Below are 23,176 nucleotides of genomic sequence, written 5' to 3' on the forward strand. Positions count from 1 at the left end.
ATTCTATTCTATTCTATTCTATTCTATTCTATTCTATTCTATTCTATTCTATTCTATTCTATTCTATTCTATACTATTCACTTCCCATTCCGATTACCTTTCCATTTCACATTACCGTTCCCATTCCCATTACCTTGGCCATTCCCTATTCTATTCTATTCTATTCTATTCTATTCTATTCTATTCTATTCCCATTCCTTATTCTATTCTATTCTGTTCTGTTCTGTTCTGTTCTGTTCTGTTCTGTTCCCTTTCCCTTTCCCTTTCCCATTCCCATTCCCTATTCTATTCTATTCTATTCTATTCTATTCTATTCTATTCTATTGTCATTCCCGTTCCCGTTCCCGTTCCCATTCCGTATTCTATTCTATTCTATTCTATTGTCATTCCCGTTCCCGTTCCCGTTCCCATTCCGTATTCTATTCTATTCTATTCTATTCTATTCTATTCTATTCTATTCTATTCTATTCTATTCTATTCTATTCCCATTCCGTATTCTATTCTATTCTATTCTATTCTATTCTATTCTATTCTATTCTATTCTATTCTATTCTATTCTATACTATTCACTTCCCATTCCGATTACCTTTCCATTTCACATTACCGTTCCCATTCCCATTACCTTGGCCATTCCCTATTCTATTCTATTCTATTCTATTCTATTCTATTCTATTCTATTCTATTCTATTCTATTCTATTCCCATTCCTTATTCTATTCTATTCCCATTCCCTATTCTGTTCTGTTCTGTTCTGTTCTGTTCTATTCTATTCCCATTCCCATCCCCATCCCCATCCCCATCCCCATCCCCATCCCCATCCCCTTTCCCATTCCCATTCCCATTCCCATTACCTTTGCCATTCCATATTCTATTCTAGTCTATTCTACTCTGTTCTATTCTATTCTATTCTATTCTATTCTATTCTATTCTATTCTATTCTATTCTATTCTATTCTATTCTATTCTGTTCAGTTCCCATTCCCATTACCTTTCCTTTTCCCATTACCTTTCCCATTGCCATGACCTTTGCCATTCCATATTCTATTCTATTCCCATTTCGTATTCTATTCTATTCTATTCTATTCTATTCTATTCTATTCTATTCTATTCTATTCTATTCTATTCTATTCTATTCTATTCTATTGTCATTCCCTTTCCCGTTCCCATTCCGTATTCTATTCTATTCTATTCTATTCTATTGTCATTCCCGTTCCCGTTCCCGTTCCCATTCCGTATTCTATTCTATTCTATTCTATTCTATTCTATTCTATTCTATTCTATTCTATTCTATTCTATTCTATTCTATTCTATTCTATTCTATTCTATTCTATTCTATACTATTCACTTCCCATTCCGATTACCTTTCCATTTCACATTACCGTTCCCATTCCCATTACCTTGGCCATTCCCTATTCTATTCTATTCTATTCTATTCTATTCTATTCTATTCTATTCCCATTCCTTATTCTATTCTATTCTGTTCTGTTCTGTTCTGTTCTGTTCTGTTCTGTTCCCTTTCCCTTTCCCTTTCCCATTCCCATTCCCTATTCTATTCTATTCTATTCTATTCTATTCTATTCTATTCTATTGTCATTCCCGTTCCCGTTCCCGTTCCCATTCCGTATTCTATTCTATTCTATTCTATTGTCATTCCCGTTCCCGTTCCCGTTCCCATTCCGTATTCTATTCTATTCTATTCTATTCTATTCTATTCTATTCTATTCTATTCTATTCTATTCTATTCTATTCCCATTCCGTATTCTATTCTATTCTATTCTATTCTATTCTATTCTATTCTATTCTATTCTATTCTATTCTATTCTATTCTATACTATTCACTTCCCATTCCGATTACCTTTCCATTTCACATTACCGTTCCCATTCCCATTACCTTGGCCATTCCCTATTCTATTCTATTCTATTCTATTCTATTCTATTCTATTCTATTCTATTCTATTCTATTCCCATTCCTTATTCTATTCTATTCCCATTCCCTATTCTGTTCTGTTCTGTTCTGTTCTGTTCAGTTCCCATTCCCATTACCTTTCCATTTCCCATTACTGTTCCCATTCCCATTCCCTTGGCCATTCCCTATTCTATTCTATTCTATTCTATTCTATTCTATTCTTTTCTTTTCTATTCTATTCTATTCTATTCTATTCTATTCTATTCTATTCTATTCTATTCTATTCTATTCTATTCTATTCTATTCTATTCTATTCTATTCACTTCCCATTCCGATTACCTTTCCATTTCACATTACCGTTCCCATTCCCATTACCTTGGCCATTCCCTATTCTATTCTATTCTATTCTATTCGATTCTATTCTATTCTATTCCCATTCCTTATTCTATTCTATTCTATTCTGTTCTGTTCTGTTCTGTTCTGTTCTGTTCTGTTCTGTTCTATTCTATTCCCTTTCCCTTTCCCTTTCCCTTTCCCATTCCCATTCCCTATTCTATTCTATTCTATTCTATTCTATTCTATTCCCATTCCGTATACTATTCTATTCTGTTCTGTTCTGTTCTGTTCTGTTCTGTTCTATTCCCTTTCCCTTTCCCTTTCCCTTTCCCTTTCCCTTTCCCTTTCCCATTCCCATTCCCATTCCCATTCCCTATTCTGTTCTGTTCTGTTCTGTTCTGTTCAGTTCCCATTCCCATTACCTTTCCATTTCCCATTACCGTTCCCATTCCCATTCCCTATTCTATTCTATTCTATTCGATTCGATTCGATTCGATTCTGTTCTATACTATTCTATTCTATTCTATTCCCTTTCCCTTTCCCATTCCCATTCCCATTCCCATTCCCATTCCCTATTCTGTTCTGTTCTGTTCTGTTCTGTTCTGTTCAGTTCCCATTCCCATTACCTTTCCATTTCCCATTACCGTTCCCATTCCCATTCCCTTGGCCATTCCCTATTCTATTCTATTCTATTCTATTCTATTCTATTCTATTCTATTTTGTTCTGTTCTGTTCTGTTCTGTTCTATTCTATTCCCATTCCCATCCCCATCCCCATCCCCATCCCCATCCCCATCCCCTTTCCCATTCCCATTCCCATTCCCATTACCTTTGCCATTCCATATTCTATTCTAGTCTATTCTACTCTGTTCTATTCTATTCTATTCTATTCTATTCTATTCTATTCTATTCTATTCTATTCTATTCTATTCTATTCTATTCTATTCTATTCTGTTCAGTTCCCATTCCCATTACCTTTCCTTTTCCCATTACCTTTCCCATTCCCATGACCTTTGCCATTCCATATTCTATTCTATTCCCATTTCGTATTCTATTCTATTCTATTCTATTCTATTCTATTCTATTCTATTGTCATTCCCTTTCCCGTTCCCATTCCGTATTCTATTCTATTCTATTCTATTCTATTGTCATTCCCGTTCCCGTTCCCGTTCCCATTCCGTATTCTATTCTATTCTATTCTATTCTATTCTATTCTATTCTATTCTATTCTATTCTATTCTATTCTATTCTATTCTATTCTATTCTATTCTATTCTATACTATTCACTTCCCATTCCGATTACCTTTCCATTTCACATTACCGTTCCCATTCCCATTACCTTGGCCATTCCCTATTCTATTCTATTCTATTCTATTCTATTCTATTCTATTCCCATTCCTTATTCTATTCTATTCTATTCTGTTCTGTTCTGTTCTGTTCTGTTCTGTTCTGTTCCCTTTCCCTTTCCCTTTCCCTTTCCCATTCCCATTCCCTATTCTATTCTATTCTATTCTATTCTATTCTATTCTATTGTCATTCCCGTTCCCGTTCCCGTTCCCATTCCGTATTCTATTCTATTCTATTCTATTCTATTGTCATTCCCGTTCCCGTTCCCGTTCCCATTCCGTATTCTATTCTATTCTATTCTATTCTATTCTATTCTATTCTATTCTATTCTATTCTATTCCCATTCCGTATTCTATTCTATTCTATTCTATTCTATTCTATTCTATTCTATTCTATTCTATTCTATTCTATTCTATTCTATTCTATTCTATACTATTCACTTCCCATTCCGATTACCTTTCCATTTCACATTACCGTTCCCATTCCCATTACCTTGGCCATTCCCTATTCTATTCTATTCTATTCTATTCTATTCTATTCTATTCTATTCTATTCTATTCTATTCTATTCTATTCCCATTCCTTATTCTATTCTATTCCCATTCCCTATTCTGTTCTGTTCTGTTCTGTTCTGTTCAGTTCCCATTCCCATTACCTTTCCATTTCCCATTACCGTTCCCATTCCCATTCCCTTGGCCATTCCCTATTCTATTCTATTCTATTCTGTTCTATTCTGTTCTGTTCTGTTCTGTTCTATTCTATTCTATTCCCATTCCCATTCCCATCCCCATCCCCATCCCCATCCCCATCCCCTTTCCCATTCCCATTCCCATTCCCATTACCTTTGCCATTCCATATTCTATTCTACTCTATTCTACTCTGTTCTATTCTATTCTATTCTATTCTATTCCCTTGCCTTTCTTATTACCTTTCCCATTCCCATTACCTTTCCTTTTCCCATTACCTTTCCCATTCCCATTACCTTTGCCATTCCATATTCTATTCTATTCTATTGTATTCTATTCTATTCCATTCCATTCCATTCCATTCCATTCCATTCCATTCCATTCCATTCCATTCCATTCCATTCCATTCCATTCTATTCTATTCTATTCTATTCTATTCTATTCTATTCTATTCTATTCTATTCTATTCTATTCCCATTGCCTTTCCCATTCCCATTCCCATTCCCATTCCCTTTCCCATTCCCATTCCCTATTCTATTCTATTCTATTCTATTCCCATTCCCATCCCCATCCCCATCCCCATCCCCATCCCCTTCCCCATTCCCATTCCCATTCCCATTCCCATTCCCTATTCTATTCTATTCTATTCTATTCTATTCTATTCTATTCTATTCTATTCTATTCTATTCTATTCTATTCTATTCTATTCCCTTTCCCTTTCCCATTCCCATTCCCATTCCCATTCCCTATTCTGTTCTGTTCTGTTCTGTTCTGTTCTGTTCTGTTCAGTTCCCATTCCCATTACCTTTCCTTTTCCCATTACCTTTCCCATTCCCATTACCTTTGTCATTCCATATTCTATTCTATTCTATTCTATTCTATTCTATTCTATTCTATTCTATTCTATTTTATTCTATTCTATTCTATTCTATTCTATTCTATTCCCTTTACCATTCCCATTCCCATTCCCTATTCTATTCTATTCTATTCTATTCTATTCTATTCTATTCTATTCTACTCCCATTCCGTATTCTATTCTATTCTATTCTATTCTATTCTATTCTATTCTATTCTATTCTATTCTATTCTATTCTGTTCTGTTCTGTTCTGTTCCGTTCCCATTCCCATTACCTTTCCCTTTCCCTTTCCCATTACCTTTCCCATTCCCATTAGCTTTGCCATTCCCTATTCTATTCTATTCTATTCTATTCTATTCTATTCTATTCTGTTCCCTTGCCTTTCCCATTACCTTTCCCATTCCCATGACCTTTGGCATTCCATATTCTATTCTATTCCCATTTCGTATTCTATTCTATTCTATTCTATTCTATTCTATTCTATTCTATTCTATTCTATTCTATTCTATTCTATTGTCATTCCCGTTCCCGTTCCCGTTCCCATTCCGTATTCTATTCTATTCTATTCTATTCTATTCTATTCTATTCTATTCCCATTCCGTATTCTATTCTATTCTATTCTATTCTATTCTATTCTATTCTATTCTATTCTATTCTATTCTATTCTATTCTATTCTATTCTATACTATTCACTTCCCATTCCGATTACCTTTCCATTTCACATTACCGTTCCCATTCCCATTACCTTGGCCATTCCCTATTCTATTCTATTCTATTCTATTCTATTCTATTCTATTCTATTCCCATTCCTTATTCTATTCTATTCTATTCTGTTCTGTTCTGTTCTGTTCTGTTCTGTTCTGTTCTATTCTATTCCCTTTCCCTTTCCCTTTCCCTTTCCCATTCCCATTCCCTATTCTATTCTATTCTATTCTATTCTATTCTATTCTATTCTATTCCCATTCCGTATAGTATTCTATTCTGTTCTGTTCTGTTCTGTTCTGTTCTGTTCTATTCCCTTTCCCTTTCCCTTTCCCTTTCCCTTTCCCATTCCCTATTCTATTCTATTCTATTCGATTCGATTCTATTCTGTTCTATACTATTCTATTCTATTCTATTCCCTTTCCCTTTCCCATTCCCATTCCCATTCCCATTCCCATTCCCATTCCCTATTCTGTTCTGTTCTGTTCTGTTCTGTTCAGTTCCCATTCCCATTACCTTTCCATTTCCCATTACCGTTCCCATTCCCATTCCCTATTCTATTCTATTCTATTCGATTCTATTCGATTCTGTTCTATACTATTCTATTCTATTCTATTCCCTTTCCCTTTCCCATTCCCATTCCCATTCCCATTCCCTATTCTGTTCTGTTCTGTTCTGTTCTGTTCAGTTCCCATTCCCATTACCTTTCCATTTCCCATTACCGTTCCCATTCCCATTCCCTTGGCCATTCCCTATTCTATTCTATTCTATTCTATTCTATTCTGTTCTGTTCTGTTCTGTTCTGTTCTGTTCTGTTCTATTCTATTCCCATTCCCATCCCCATCCCCATCCCCATCCCCTTTCCCATTCCCATTCCCATTCCCATTCCCTATTCGATTCGATTCCCATTCCCATTCCCTATTCTATTCTATTCTATTCTATTCTATTCTATTCTATTCTATTCTATTCTATTCTATTCTATTCTATTCTATTCTATTCTATTCTATTCTGTTCAGTTCCCATTCCCATTACCTTTCCTTTTCCCATTACCTTTCCCATTCCCATGACCTTTGCCATTCCATATTCTATTCTATTCCCATTTCGTATTCTATTCTATTCTATTCTATTCTATTCTATTCTATTCTATTCTATTCTATTGTCATTCCCTTTCCCGTTCCCATTCCGTATTCTATTCTATTCTATTCTATTCTATTGTCATTCCCGTTCCCGTTCCCGTTCCCATTCCGTATTCTATTCTATTCTATTCTATTCTATTCTATTCTATTCTATTCTATTCTATTCTATTCTATTCTATTCTATTCTATTCTATACTATTCACTTCCCATTCCGATTACCTTTCCATTTCACATTACCGTTCCCATTCCCATTACCTTGGCCATTCCCTATTCTATTCTATTCTATTCTATTCTATTCTATTCTATTCTATTCCCATTCCTTATTCTATTCTATTCTATTCTGTTCTGTTCTGTTCTGTTCTGTTCTGTTCTGTTCCCTTTCCCTTTCCCTTTCCCATTCCCATTCCCTATTCTATTCTATTCTATTCTATTCTATTCTATTCTATTGTCATTCCCGTTCCCGTTCCCGTTCCCATTCCGTATTCTATTCTATTCTATTCTATTCTATTGTCATTCCCGTTCCCGTTCCCGTTCCCATTCCGTATTCTATTCTATTCTATTCTATTCTATTCTATTCTATTCTATTCTATTCTATTCTATTCCCATTCCGTATTCTATTCTATTCTATTCTATTCTATTCTATTCTATTCTATTCTATTCTATTCTATTCTATTCTATTCTATTCTATACTATTCACTTCCCATTCCGATTACCTTTCTATTTCACATTACCGTTCCCATTCCCATTACCTTGGCCATTCCCTATTCTATTCTATTCTATTCTATTCTATTCTATTCTATTCTATTCTATTCTATTCTATTCTATTCTATTCTATTCCCATTCCTTATTCTATTCTATTCCCATTCCCTATTCTGTTCTGTTCTGTTCTGTTCTGTTCAGTTCCCATTCCCATTACCTTTCCATTTCCCATTACCGTTCCCATTCCCATTCCCTTGGCCATTCCCTATTCTATTCTATTCTATTCTATTCTATTCTGTTCTGTTCTGTTCTATTCTATTCTATTCCCATTCCCATCCCCATCCCCATCCCCATCCCCATCCCCATTCCCATTCCCATTCCCATTACCTTTGCCATTCCATATTCTATTCTACTCTATTCTACTCTGTTCTATTCTATTCTATTCTATTCTATTCCCTTGCCTTTCTTATTACCTTTCCCATTCCCATTACCTTTCCTTTTCCCATTACCTTTCCCATTCCCATTACCTTTGCCATTCCATATTCTATTCTATTCTATTGTATTCTATTCTATTCCATTCCATTCCATTCCATTCCATTCCATTCCATTCCATTCCATTCCATTCCATTCCATTCCATTCTATTCTATTCTATTCTATTCTATTCTATTCTATTCTATTCTATTCTATTCCCATTGCCTTTCCCATTCCCATTCCCATTCCCATTCCCTTTCCCATTCCCATTCCCTATTCTATTCTATTCTATTCTATTCTATTCTATTCTATTCCCATTCCCATCCCCATCCCCATCCCCATCCCCTTCCCCATTCCCATTCCCATTCCCATTCCCTATTCTATTCTATTCTATTCTATTCTATTCTATTCTATTCTATTCTATTCTATTCTATTCTATTCTATTCTATTCTATTCCCTTTCCCTTTCCCATTCCCATTCCCATTCCCATTCCCTATTCTGTTCTGTTCTGTTCTGTTCTGTTCTGTTCTGTTCAGTTCCCATTCCCATTACCTTTCCTTTTCCCATTACCTTTCCCATTCCCATTACCTTTGTCATTCCATATTCTATTCTATTCTATTCTATTCTATTCTATTCTATTCTATTTTATTCTATTCTATTCTATTCTATTCTATTCTATTCTATTCCCTTTACCATTCCCATTCCCATTCCCTATTCTATTCTATTCTATTCTATTCTATTCTATTCTATTCTATTCTGTTCTGTTCTGTTCTGTTCTGTTCTGTTCTGTTCTGTTCCGTTCCCATTCCCATTACCTTTCCCTTTCCCTTTCCCATTACCTTTCCCATTCCCATTAGCTTTGCCATTCCCTATTCTATTCTATTCTATTCTATTCTATTCTATTCTATTCTATTCTGTTCCCTTGCCTTTCCCATTACCTTTCCCATTCCCATGACCTTTGGCATTCCATATTCTATTCTATTCCCATTTCGTATTCTATTCTATTCTATTCTATTCTATTCTATTCTATTCTATTCTATTCTATTCTATTGCCATTCCCATTCCCTTTCCCATTCCCATTCCCTATTCTATTCTATTCTATTCTATTCTATTCTATTCTATTCTATTCCCATTCCCATCCCCATCCCCATCCCCATCCCCATCCCCTTCCCCATTCCCATTCCCATTCCCATTCCCTATTCTATTCTATTCTATTCTATTCTATTCTATTCTATTCTATTCTATTCTATTCTATTCTATTCTATTCTATTCCCTTTCCCTTTCCCATTCCCATTCCCATTCCCATTCCCTATTCTGTTCTGTTCTGTTCTGTTCTGTTCTGTTCAGTTCCCATTCCCATTACCTTTCCTTTTCCCATTACCTTTCCCATTCCCATTACCTTTGTCATTCCATATTCTATTCTATTCTATTCTATTCTATTCTATTCTATTCTATTCTATTTTATTCTATTCTATTCTATTCTATTCTATTCTATTCTATTCCCTTTACCATTCCCATTCCCATTCCCTATTCTATTCTATTCTATTCTATTCTATTCTATTCTATTCTATTCTATTCTATTCTATTCTGTTCTGTTCTGTTCTGTTCTGTTCCGTTCCCATTCCCATTACCTTTCCCTTTCCCTTTCCCATTACCTTTCCCATTCCCATTAGCTTTGCCATTCCCTATTCTATTCTATTCTATTCTATTCTATTCTATTCTATTCTATTCTGTTCCCTTGCCTTTCCCATTACCTTTCCCATTCCCATGACCTTTGGCATTCCATATTCTATTCTATTCCCATTTCGTATTCTATTCTATTCTATTCTATTCTATTCTATTCTATTCTATTCTATTCTATTCTATTCTATTCTATTGTCATTCCCGTTCCCGTTCCCATTCCCATTCCGTATTCTATTCTATTCTATTCTATTCTATTCTATTCTATTCTATTCTATTCCCATTCCGTATTCTATTCTATTCTATTCTATTCTATTCTATTCTATTCTATTCTATTCTATTCTATACTATTCACTTCCCATTCCGATTACCTTTCCATTTCACATTACCGTTCCCATTCCCATTACCTTGGCCATTCCCTATTCTATTCTATTCTATTCTATTCTATTCTATTCTATTCTATTCTATTCTATTCCCATTCCTTATTCTATTCTATTCTATTCTGTTCTGTTCTGTTCTGTTCTGTTCTGTTCTGTTCTATTCTATTCCCTTTCCCTTTCCCTTTCCCTTTCCCATTCCCATTCCCTATTCTATTCTATTCTATTCTATTCTATTCTATTCTATTCTATTCTATTCCCATTCCGTATAGTATTCTATTCTGTTCTGTTCTCTTCTGTTCTGTTCTGTTCTATTCCCTTTCCCTTTCCCTTTCCCTTTCCCTTTCCCATTCCCTATTCTATTCTATTCTATTCGATTCGATTCTATTCTGTTCTATACTATTCTATTCTATTCTATTCCCTTTCCCTTTCCCATTCCCATTCCCATTCCCATTCCCATTCCCATTCCCTATTCTGTTCTGTTCTGTTCTGTTCTGTTCAGTTCCCATTCCCATTACCTTTCCATTTCCCATTACCGTTCCCATTCCCATTCCCTATTCTATTCTATTCTATTCGATTCTATTCGATTCTGTTCTATACTATTCTATTCTATTCTATTCCCTTTCCCTTTCCCATTCCCATTCCCATTCCCATTCCCTATTCTGTTCTGTTCTGTTCTGTTCTGTTCAGTTCCCATTCCCATTACCTTTCCATTTCCCATTACCGTTCCCATTCCCATTCCCTTGGCCATTCCCTATTCTATTCTATTCTATTCTATTCTATTCTATTCTGTTCTGTTCTGTTCTGTTCTGTTCTGTTCTGTTCTATTCCCATTCCCATCCCCATCCCCATCCCCATCCCCATCCCCATCCCCATCCCCATCCCCTTTCCCATTCCCATTCCCATTCCCATTACCTTTGCCATTCCATATTCTATTCTAGTCTATTCTACTCTGTTCTATTCTATTCTATTCTATTCTATTCTATTCTATTCTATTCTATTCCCTTTCCTTTTCCCATTACCTTTCCCATTCCCATTACCTTTGCCATTCCATATTCTATTCTATTCTATTCTATTCTATTCTATTCTATTCTATTCTATTCTATTCTATTCTATTCTATTCTGTTCAGTTCCCATTCCCATTACCTTTCCTTTTCCCATTACCTTTCCCATTCCCATGACCTTTGCCATTCCATATTCTATTCTATTCCCATTTCGTATTCTATTCCCATTTCGTATTCTATTCTATTCTATTCTATTCTATTCTATTCTATTCTATTCTATTCTATTCTATTCTATTCTATTCTATTCTATTGTCATTCCCGTTCCCGTTCCCGTTCCCATTCCGTATTCTATTCTATTCTATTCTATTCTATTCTATTCTATTCTATTCTATTCTATTCTATTCTATTCTATACTATTCACTTCCCATTCCGATTACCTTTCCATTTCACATTACCGTTCCCATTCCCATTACCTTGGCCATTCCCTATTCTATTCTATTCTATTCTATTCTATTCTATTCTATTCTATTCCCATTCCTTATTCTATTCTATTCCCATTCCCTATTCTGTTCTGTTCTGTTCTGTTCTGTTCAGTTCCCATTCCCATTACCTTTCCATTTCCCATTACCGTTCCCATTCCCATTCCCTTGGCCATTCCCTATTCTATTCTATTCTATTCTATTCTATTCTGTTCTGTTCTGTTATGTTCTGTTCTGTTCTATTCTATTCCCATTCCCATCCCCATCCCCATCCCCATCCCCATCCCCATCCCCATCCCCATCCCCCTTTCCCATTCCCATTCCCATTCCCATTACCTTTGCCATTCCATATTCTATTCTACTCTATTCTACTCTGTTCTATTCTATTCTATTCTATTCTGTTCCCTTGCCTTTCTTATTACCTTTCCCATTCCCATTACCTTTCCTTTTCCCATTACCTTTCCCATTCCCATTACCTTTGCCATTCCATATTCTATTCTATTCTATTGTATTCTATTCTATTCCATTCCATTCCATTCCATTCTATTCTATTCCATTCCATTCCATTCCATTCCATTCCATTCCATTCCATTCCATTCTATTCTATTCTATTCTATTCTATTCTATTCCCATTCCCATTGCCTTTCCCATTCCCATTCCCATTCCCTTTCCCATTCCCATTCCCTATTCTATTCTATTCTATTCTATTCTATTCCCATTCCGTATTCTATTCTATTCTTTTCTATTCTGTTCTATTCTATTCTATTCCCATTCCCATTTCCTTTCCCTTTCCCTTTCCCTTTCCCTTTCCCTTTCCCATTCCCATTCCCTATTCTATTCTATTCTATTCGATTCGATTCTATTCTGTTCTATACTATTCTATTCTATTCTATTCCCTTTCCCTTTCCCTTTCCCATTCCCATTCCCATTCCCATTCCCTATTCTGTTCTGTTCTGTTCTGTTCTGTTCAGTTCCCATTCCCATTACCTTTCTATTTCCCATTACCGTTCCCATTCCCATTCCCTTGGCCATTCCCTATTCTATTCTATTCTATTCTATTCTATTCTATTCTGTTCTATTCTATTCCCATTCACATCCCCATCCCCATCCCCATCCCCATCCCCATCCCCTTTCCCATTCCCATTCCCATTCCCATTACCTTTGCCATTCCATATTCTATTCTACTCTATTCTACTCTGTTCTATTCTATTCTATTCTATTCTATTCTATTCTATTCTATTCTATTCCCTTGCCTTTCTTATTACCTTTCCCATTCCCATTACCTTTCCTTTTCCCATTACCTTTCCCATTCCCATTACCTTTGCCATTCCATATTCTATTCTATTCTATTCTATTCTACTCTGTTCTATTCTATTGTCATTCCCGTTCCGGTTCCCGTTCCCATTCCGTATTCTATTCTATTCTATTCTATTGTCATTCCCGTTCCCGTTCCCGTTCCCATTCCGTATTCTATTCTATTCTATTCTATTCTATTCTATTCTATTCTATTCTATTCTATTCTATTCTATTCTATTCTATTCTATTCACTTCCCATTCCGATTACCTTTCCATTTCACATTACCGTTCCCATTCCCATTACCTTGGCCATTCCCTATTCTATTCTATTCTATTCTATTCTATTCTATTCTATTCTATTCTATTCCCATTCCTTATTCTATTCTATTCCCATTCCCTATTCTGTTCTGTTCTGTTCTGTTCTGTTCTGTTCAGTTCCCATTCCCATTACCTTTCCATTTCCCATTACCGTTCCCATTCCCATTCCCTTGGCCATTCCCTATTCTATTCTATTCTATTCTATTCTATTCTGTTCTGTTCTGTTCTGTTCTGTTCTATTCTATTCTATTCCCATTCCCATCCCCATCCCCATCCCCATCCCCATCCCCTTTCCCATTCCCATTCCCATTCCCATTCCCATTACCTTTGCCATTCCATATTCTATTCTACTCTATTCTACTCTGTTCTATTCTATTCTATTCTATTCTGTTCCCTTGCCTTTCTTATTACCTTTCCCATTCCCATTACCTTTCCTTTTCCCATTACCTTTCCCATTCCCATTACCTTTGCCATTCCATATTCTATTCTTTTCTATTGTATTCTATTCTATTCTATTCTATTCCATTCCATTCCATTCCATTCCATTCCATTCCATTCCATTCCATTCCATTCTATTCTATTCTATTCTATTCTATTCTATTCTATTCTATTCTATTCCCATTCCCATTGCCTTTCCCATTCCCATTCCCATTCCCTTTCCCATTCCCATTCCCATTCCCTATTCTATTCTATTCTATTCTATTCTATTCTATTCTATTCTATTCCCATTCCGTATTCTATTCTATTCTTTTCTATTCTGTTCTATTCTATTCTATTCTATTCCCATTCCCTTTCCCTTTCCCTTTCCCTTTCCCTTTCCGTATAGTATTCTATTCTGTTCTGTTCTGTTCTGTTCTGTTCTGTTCTGTTCTATTCCCTTTCCCTTTCCCTTTCCCTTTCCCTTTCCCATTCCCTATTCTATTCTATTCTATTCGATTCGATTCTATTCTGTTCTATACTATTCTATTCTATTCTATTCCCTTTCCCTTTCCCATTCCCATTCCCATTCCCATTCCCATTCCCATTCCCTATTCTGTTCTGTTCTGTTCTGTTCTGTTCTGTTCAGTTCCCATTCCCATTACCTTTCCATTTCCCATTACCGTTCCCATTCCCATTCCCTATTCTATTCTATTCTATTCGATTCTATTCAATTCTATTCTATTCTGTTCTGTTCTATTCTATTCCCATTCCCATCCCCATCCCCATCCCCATCCCCATCCCCATCCCCTTTCCCATTCCCATTCCCATTCCCATTACCTTTGCCATTCCATATTCTATTCTACTCTATTCTATTCTATTCTATTCTATTCTATTCTATTCTATTCTATTCTATTCTATTCTATTCTATTCTATTCTATTCTATTCTGTTCCCTTGCCTTTCTTATTACCTTTCCCATTCCCATTACCTTTCCTTTTCCCATTACCTTTCCCATTCCCATTACCTTTGCCATTCCATATTCTATTCTATTCTATTCTATTCTATTCTATTCTATTCTATTCTATTCTATTCTATTCTATTCTATTCTATTCTGTTCAGTTCCCATTCCCATTACCTTTCCTTTTCCCATTACCTTTCCCATTCCCATGACCTTTGCCATTCCATATTCTATTCTATTCTATTCTATTCTATTCTATTCTATTCTATTCTATTCTATTCTATTCTATTCTATTCTATTCTATTCTATTGTCATTCCCGTTCCCGTTCCCGTTCCCATTCCGTATTCTATTCTATTCTATTCTATTGTCATTCCCGTTCCCGTTCCCGTTCCCATTCCGTATTCTATTCTATTCTATTCTATTCTATTCTATTCTATTCTATTCTATTCTATTCTATTCTATTCTATACTATTCACTTCCCATTCCGATTACCTTTCCATTTCACATTACCGTTCCCATTCCCATTACCTTGGCCATTCCCTATTCTATTCTATTCTATTCTATTCCCATTCCTTATTCTATTCTATTCTATTCTGTTCTGTTCTGTTCTGTTCTATTCCCTTTCCCTTTCCCTTTCCCTTTCCCATTCCCATTCCCTATTCTATTCTATTCTATTCTATTCTATTCCCATTCCGTATACTATTCTATTCTGTTCTGTTCTGTTCTGTTCTGTTCTGTTCTATTCTATTCCCTTTCCCTTTCCCTTTCCCTTTCCCTTTCCCTTTCCCTTTCCCATTCCCTATTCTATTCTATTCTCTTCTATTCTCTTCTATTCTCTTCTATTCTATTCTATTCTATTCTATTCTATTCTATTCTATTCTATTCAATTCTATTCTGTTCTATACTATTCTATTCTATTCTATTCCCTTTCCCTTTCCCTTTCCCATTCCCATTCCCATTCCCATTCCCTATTCTGTTCTGTTCTGTTCTGTTCTGTTCAGTTCCCATTCCCATTACCTTTCCATTTCCCATTACCGTTCCCATTCCCATTCCCTTGGCCATTCCCTATTCTATTCTATTCTATTCTATTCTATTCTATTCTATTCTATTCTGTTCTGTTCTATTCTATTCTATTGTCAATCCCGTTCCCGTTCCCGTTCCCGTTCCCATTCCGTATTCTATTCTATTCTGTTCTGTTCTGTTCTGTTCTGTTCTATTCTATTCTATTCTATTCTATTCTATTCTATTCTATTCTATTCTATTCTATTCTATTCTGTTCCCTTGCCTTTCTTATTACCTTTCCCATTCCCATTACCTTTCCTTTTCCCATTACCTTTCCCATTCCCATTACCTTTGCCATTCCATATTCTATTCTATTCTATTCTATTCTACTCTGTTCTATTCTATTCTATTCTATTCTATTCTATTCTATTCTATTCTATTCTATTCTATTCTATTCTATTCTATTCTGTTCCCATTCCCATTACCTTTCCTTTTCCCATTACCTTTCCCATTCCCATGACCTTTGCCATTCGATATTCTATTCTATTCCCATTTTGTATTCTATTCTATTCTATTCTATTCTATTCTATTCTATTCTATTCTATTCTATTCTATTCTATTCTATTCTATTCTATTCTATTCTATTCTATTCTATTCTGTTCTATTCTATTCTATTGTCATTCCCGTTCCCGTTCCCGTTCCCATTCCGTATTCTATTCTATTCTATTCAATTCTATTCTATTCTATTCTATTCTATTCTATTCTATTCTATTCCCATTCCGTATTCTATTCTATTCTATTCTATTCTATTCTATTCTATTCTATTCTATTCTATTCTATTCTATACTATTCACTTCCCATTCCGATTACCTTTCCATTTCACATTACCGTTCCCATTCCCATTACCTTGGCCATTCCCTATTCTATTCTATTCTATTCTATTCTATTCTATTCCCATTCCTTATTCTATTCTATTCTATTCTGTTCTGTTCTGTTCTGTTCTGTTCTGTTCTGTTCCCTTTCCCTTTCCCTTTCCCATTCCCATTCCCTATTCTATTCTATTCTATTCTATTCTATTCTATTCTATTCTATTCTCATTCCCGTTCCCGTTCCCGTTCCCATTCCGTATTCTATTCTATTCTATTCTATTGTCATTCCCGTTCCCGTTCCCGTTCCCATTCCGTATTCTATTCTATTCTATTCTATTCTATTCTATTCTATTCTATTCTATTCTATTCTATTCTATTCTATTCTATTCTATTCTATTCCCATTCCGTATTCTATTCTATTCTATTCTATTCTATTCTATTCTATTCTATTCTATTCTATTCTATTCTATTCTATTCTATTCTATACTATTCACTTCCCATTCCGATTACCTTTCCATTTCACATTACCGTTCCCATTCCCATTACCTTGGCCATTCCCTATTCTATTCTATTCTATTCTATTCTATTCTATTCTATTCTATTCTATTCTATTCCCATTCCTTATTCTATTCTATTCCCATTCCCTATTCTGTTCTGTTCTGTTCTGTTCTGTTCAGTTCCCATTCCCATTACCTTTCCATTTCCCATTACTGTTCCCATTCCCATTCCCTTGGCCATTCCCTATTCTATTCTATTCTATTCTATTCTATTCTGTTCTGTTCTGTTCTATTCTATTCTATTCCCATTCCCATTCCCATCCCCATCCCCATCCCCATCCCCATCCCCTTTCCCATTCCCATTCCCATTACCTTTGCCATTCCATATTCTATTCTACTCTATTCTACTCTGTTCTATTCTATTCTATTCTATTCTATTCCCTTGCCTTTCTTATTACCTTTCCCATTCCCATTACCTTTCCTTTTCCCATTACCTTTCCCATTCCCATTACCTTTGCCATTCCATATTCTATTCTATTTCTATTGTATTCTATTCTATTCCCATTCCGTATTCTATTCTATTCTATTCTATTCTATTCTATTCTATTCTATTCTATTCTATTCTATTCTATTCTATTCTATTCTATACTATTCACTTCCCATTCCGATTACCTTTCCATTTCACATTACCGTTCCCATTCCCATTACCTTGGCCATTCCCTATTCTATTCTATTCTATTCTATTCTATTCTATTCTATTCTATTCCCATTCCTTATTCTATTCTATTCTATTCTGTTCTGTTCTGTTCTGTTCTGTTCTGTTCTGTTCTGTTCTGTTCTATTCTATTCCCTTTCCCTTTCCCTTTCCCTTTCCCATTCCCATTCCCTATTCTATTCTATTCTATTCTATTCTATTCTATTCTATTCTATTCCCATTCCGTATACTATTCTATTCTGTTCTGTTCTGTTCTGTTCTGTTCTGTTCTGTTCTATTCCCTTTCCCTTTCCCTTTCCCTTTCCCTTTCCCTTTCCCTTTCCCATTCCCTATTCTATTCTATTCTATTCTATTCGATTCTATTCTGTTCTATACTATTCTATTCTATTCTATTCCCTTTCCCTTTCCCATTCCCATTCCCATTCCCATTCCCTATTCTGTTCTGTTCTGTTCTGTTCTGTTCTGTTCAGTTCCCATTCCCATTACCTTTCCATTTCCCATTACCGTTCCCATTCCCATTCCCTTGGCCATTCCCTATTCTATTCTATTCTATTCTATTCTATTCTATTTTGTTCTGTTCTGTTCTGTTCTGTTCTATTCTATTCCCATTCCCATCCCCATCCCCATCCCCATCCCCATCCCCTTTCCCATTCCCATTCCCATTCCCATTACCTTTGCCATTCCATAGTCTATTCTATTCTATTCTATTCTATTCTATTCTATTCTATTCTATTCTATTCTATTCTATTCTATTCTATTCTATTCTATTCTATTCTATTCTGTTCAGTTCCCATTCCCATTACCTTTCCTTTTCCCATTACCTTTCCCATTCCCATGACCTTTGCCATTCCATATTCTATTCTATTCCCATTTCGTATTCTATTCTATTCTATTCTATTCTATTCTATTCTATTCTATTCTATTCTATTGTCATTCCCTTTCCCCGTTCCCGTTCCCATTCCGTATTCTATTCTATTCTATTCTATTCTATTGTCATTCCCGTTCCCGTTCCCGTTCCCATTCCGTATTCTATTCTATTCTATTCTATTCTATTCTATTCTATTCTATTCTATTCTATTCTATTCTATTCTATTCTATTCTATACTATTCACTTCCCATTCCGATTACCTTTCCATTTCACATTACCGTTCCCATTCCCATTACCTTGGCCATTCCCTATTCTATTCTATTCTATTCTATTCTATTCTATTCTATTCCCATTCCTTATTCTATTCTATTCTGTTCTGTTCTGTTCTGTTCTGTTCTGTTCTGTTCCCTTTCCCTTTCCCTTTCCCTTTCCCATTCCCATTCCCTATTCTATTCTATTCTATTCTATTCTATTCTATTCTATTCTATTCTATTGTCATTCCCGTTCCCGTTCCCGTTCCCATTCCGTATTCTATTCTATTCTATTCTATTGTCATTCCCGTTCCCGTTCCCGTTCCCATTCCGTATTCTATTCTATTCTATTCTATTCTATTCTATTCTATTCTATTCTATTCTATTCTATTCTATTCCCATTCCGTATTCTATTCTATTCTATTCTATTCTATTCTATTCTATTCTATTCTATTCTATTCTATTCTATACTATTCACTTCCCATTCCGATTACCTTTCCATTTCACATTACCGTTCCCATTCCCATTACCTTGGCCATTCCCTATTCTATTCTATTCTATTCTATTCTATTCTATTCTATTCTATTCTATTCTATTCTATTCTATTCTATTCTATTCTATTCCCATTCCTTATTCTATTCTATTCCCATTCCCTATTCTGTTCTGTTCTGTTCTGTTCTGTTCAGTTCCCATTCCCATTACCTTTCCATTTCCCATTACCGTTCCCATTCCCATTCCCTTGGCCATTCCCTATTCTATTCTATTCTATTCTATTCTATTCTATTCTATTCTGTTCTGTTCTGTTCTGTTCTATTCTATTCTATTCCCATTCCCATCCCCATCCCCATCCCCATCCCCATCCCCTTTCCCATTCCCATTCCCATTCCCATTACCTTTGCCATTCCATATTCTATTCTACTCTATTCTACTCTGTTCTATTCTATTCTATTCTATTCTATTCCCTTGCCTTTCTTATTACCTTTCCCATTCCCATTACCTTTCCTTTTCCCATTACCTTTCCCATTCCCATTACCTTTGCCATTCCATATTCTATTCTATTCTATTGTATTCTATTCTATTCCATTCCATTCCATTCCATTCTATTCTATTCTATTCTATTCTATTCTATTCTATTCTATTCTATTCTATTCTATTCTATTCTATTCCCATTGCCTTTCCCATTCCCATTCCCATTCCCATTCCCTTTCCCATTCCCATTCCCTATTCTATTCTATTCTATTCTATTCCCATTCCCATCCCCATCCCCATCCCCATCCCCATCCCCATCCCCTTCCCCATTCCCATTCCCATTCCAATTCCCTATTCTATTCTATTCTATTCTATTCCCTTTCCCTTTCCCATTCCCATTCCCATTCCCATTCCCTATTCTGTTCTGTTCTGTTCTGTTCTGTTCTGTTCAGTTCCCATTCCCATTACCTTTCCTTTTCCCATTACCTTTCCCATTCCCATTACCTTTGTCATTCCATATTCTATTCTATTCTATTCTATTCTATTCTATTCTATTCTATTCTATTCTATTCTATTCTATTCTATTCTATTCCCTTTACCATTCCCATTCCCATTCCCTATTCTATTCTATTCTATTCTATTCTATTCTATTCTATTCTATTCTACTCCCATTCCGTATTCTATTCTATTCTATTCTATTCTATTCTATTCTATTCTATTCTATTCTATTCTATTCTGTTCTGTTCCGTTCCCATTCCCATTACCTTTCCCTTTCCCTTTCCCATTACCTTTCCCATTCCCATTAGCTTTGCCATTCCCTATTCTATTCTATTCTATTCTATTCTATTCTATTCTATTCTATTCTATTGTCATTCCCTTTCCCGTTCCCGTTCCCATTCCGTATTCTATTCTATTCTATTCTATTCTATTGTCATTCCCGTTCCCGTTCCCGTTCCCATTCCGTATTCTATTCTATTCTATTCTATTCTATTCTATTCTATTCTATTCTATTCTATTCTATTCTATTCTATACTATTCACTTCCCATTCCGATTACCTTTCCATTTCACATTACCGTTCCCATTCCCATTACCTTGGCCATTCCCTATTCTATTCTATTCTATTCTATTCTATTCTATTCTATTCTATTCTATTCCCATTCCTTATTCTATTCTATTCTATTCTGTTCTGTTCTGTTCTGTTCTGTTCTGTTCTGTTCTGTTCCCTTTCCCTTTCCCTTTCCCTTTCCCATTCCCATTCCCTATTCTATTCTATTCTATTCTATTCTATTCTATTCTATTCTATTGTCATTCCCGTTCCCGTTCCCGTTCCCATTCCGTATTCTATTCTATTCTATTCTATTGTCATTCCCGTTCCCGTTCCCGTTCCCATTCCGTATTCTATTCTATTCTATTCTATTCTATTCTATTCTATTCTATTCTATTCTATTCTATTCTATTCTATTCCCATTCCGTATTCTATTCTATTCTATTCTATTCTATTCTATTCTATTCTATTCTATACTATTCACTTCCCATTCCGATTACCTTTCCATTTCACATTACCGTTCCCATTCCCATTACCTTGGCCATTCCCTATTCTATTCTATTCTATTCTATTCTATTCTATTCTATTCCCATTCCTTATTCTATTCTATTCCCATTCCCTATTCTGTTCTGTTCTGTTCTGTTCTGTTCAGTTCCCATTCCCATTACCTTTCCATTTCCCATTACCGTTCCCATTCCCATTCCCTTGGCCATTCCCTATTCTATTCTATTCTATTCTGTTCTGTTCTGTTCTGTTCTGTTCTATTCTATTCTATTCCCATTCCCATCCCCATCCCCATCCCCATCCCCATCCCCTTTCCCATTCCCATTCCCATTCCCATTACCTTTGCCATTCCATATTCTATTCTACTCTATTCTACTCTGTTCTATTCTATTCTATTCTATTCTATTCCCTTGCCTTTCTTATTACCTTTCCCATTCCCATTACCTTTCCTTTTCCCATTACCTTTCCCATTCCCATTACCTTTGCCATTCCATATTCTATTCTATTCTATTCTATTCTACTCTGTTCTGTTCTATTCTATTCTATTCTATTCTATTCTATTCTATTCTATTCTATTCTATTCTATTCTATTCTATTCTATTCTATTCTGTTCCCTTGCCTTTCTTATTACCTTTCCCATTCCCATTACCTTTCCTTTTCCCATTACCTTTCCCATTCCCATTACCTTTGCCATTCCATATTCTATTCTATTCTATTCTATTCTACTCTGTTCTATTCTATTCTATTCTATTCTATTCTATTCTATTCTATTCTATTCTATTCTATTCTATTCTATTCTATTCTATTCTGTTCCCATTCCCATTACCTTTCCTTTTCCCATTACCTTTCCCATTCCCATGACCTTTGCCATTCGATATTCTATTCTATTCCCATTTTGTATTCTATTCTATTCTATTCTATTCTATTCTATTCTATTCTATTCTATTCTATTCTATTCTATTCTATTCTATTCTATTCTATTCTGTTCTATTCTATTCTATTGTCATTCCCGTTCCCGTTCCCGTTCCCATTCCGTATTCTATTCTATTCTATTCTATTCTATTCTATTCTATTCTATTCTATTCTATTCTATTCTATTCTATTCTATTCTATTCTATTCTATTCCCATTCCGTATTCTATTCTATTCTATTCTATTCTATTCTATTCTATTCTATTCTATTCTATTCTATTCTATTCTATACTATTCACTTCCCATTCCGATTACCTTTCCATTTCACATTACCGTTCCCATTCCCATTACCTTGGCCATTCCCTATTCTATTCTATTCTATTCTATTCTATTCTATTCTATTCCCATTCCTTATTCTATTCTATTCTATTCTGTTCTGTTCTGTTCTGTTCTGTTCTGTTCTGTTCCCTTTCCCTTTCCCTTTCCCATTCCCATTCCCTATTCTATTCTATTCTATTCTATTCTATTCTATTCTATTCTATTCTCATTCCCGTTCCCGTTCCCGTTCCCATTCCATATTCTATTCTATTCTATTCTATTGTCATTCCCGTTCCCGTTCCCGTTCCCATTCCGTATTCTATTCTATTCTATTCTATTCTATTCTATTCTATTCTATTCTATTCTATTCTATTCTATTCTATTCTATTCCCATTCCGTATTCTATTCTATTCTATTCTATTCTATTCTATTCTATTCTATTCTATTCTATTCTATTCTATTCTATTCTATTCTATTCTATACTATTCACTTCCCATTCCGATTACCTTTCCATTTCACATTACCGTTCCCATTCCCATTACCTTGGCCATTCCCTAT

The sequence above is a fragment of the Pituophis catenifer genome, unplaced genomic scaffold, assembly GCF_029215685.1.
Source record: "Pituophis catenifer annectens isolate HBS135680 unplaced genomic scaffold, rPitCat1.0.hap2 SCAF_5, whole genome shotgun sequence".
Classification (NCBI taxonomy): domain Eukaryota; kingdom Metazoa; phylum Chordata; class Lepidosauria; order Squamata; family Colubridae; genus Pituophis; species Pituophis catenifer.